This window comes from Penaeus monodon, chromosome 24 (genome assembly GCF_015228065.2).
Source record: "Penaeus monodon isolate SGIC_2016 chromosome 24, NSTDA_Pmon_1, whole genome shotgun sequence".
Lineage (NCBI taxonomy): Eukaryota > Metazoa > Arthropoda > Malacostraca > Decapoda > Penaeidae > Penaeus > Penaeus monodon.
Window position 1 is genome coordinate 30,911,024 of NC_051409.1, and position 321 is coordinate 30,911,344.

Genomic DNA, 321 nt, shown 5'->3' on the forward strand with positions numbered 1-321 from the left:
TATTATCAAAAAGACGAAAAGGTGTGACCATAAATTTACAAAATTGTGAAACAAACGAAGAAATCTAAACAATAACAACAAAAACACACAATAATTTCAATATTTTTTATAATCAGATTGAGTGCGTTTTTATACCCATGTCTGACCCCCAGCTTATGACACTCATTCTATTAATTAGTGTCATTAACTTGTCTTGCAAAAAGCTGACATAATGGCAAAATTTGCGATTAATGTTAGGCGTTATCTTGATGATAATGGCGGCTTTTTTTCGTTTGATTATCAGAAGAAATTATTGCTGGGAAGAGTATGATTACGTGGAGA

The 321-nt window shown here is 31.5% G+C and overlaps 1 long non-coding RNA gene across 2 annotated transcripts in view; it reads left to right on the top strand.

The window, feature by feature from the left end:
* LOC119588715 overlaps window positions 1-321 on the top strand; it is a 248,263-nt gene that overhangs the window by 16,468 nt on the left and 231,474 nt on the right. The window lies entirely within an intron of this gene.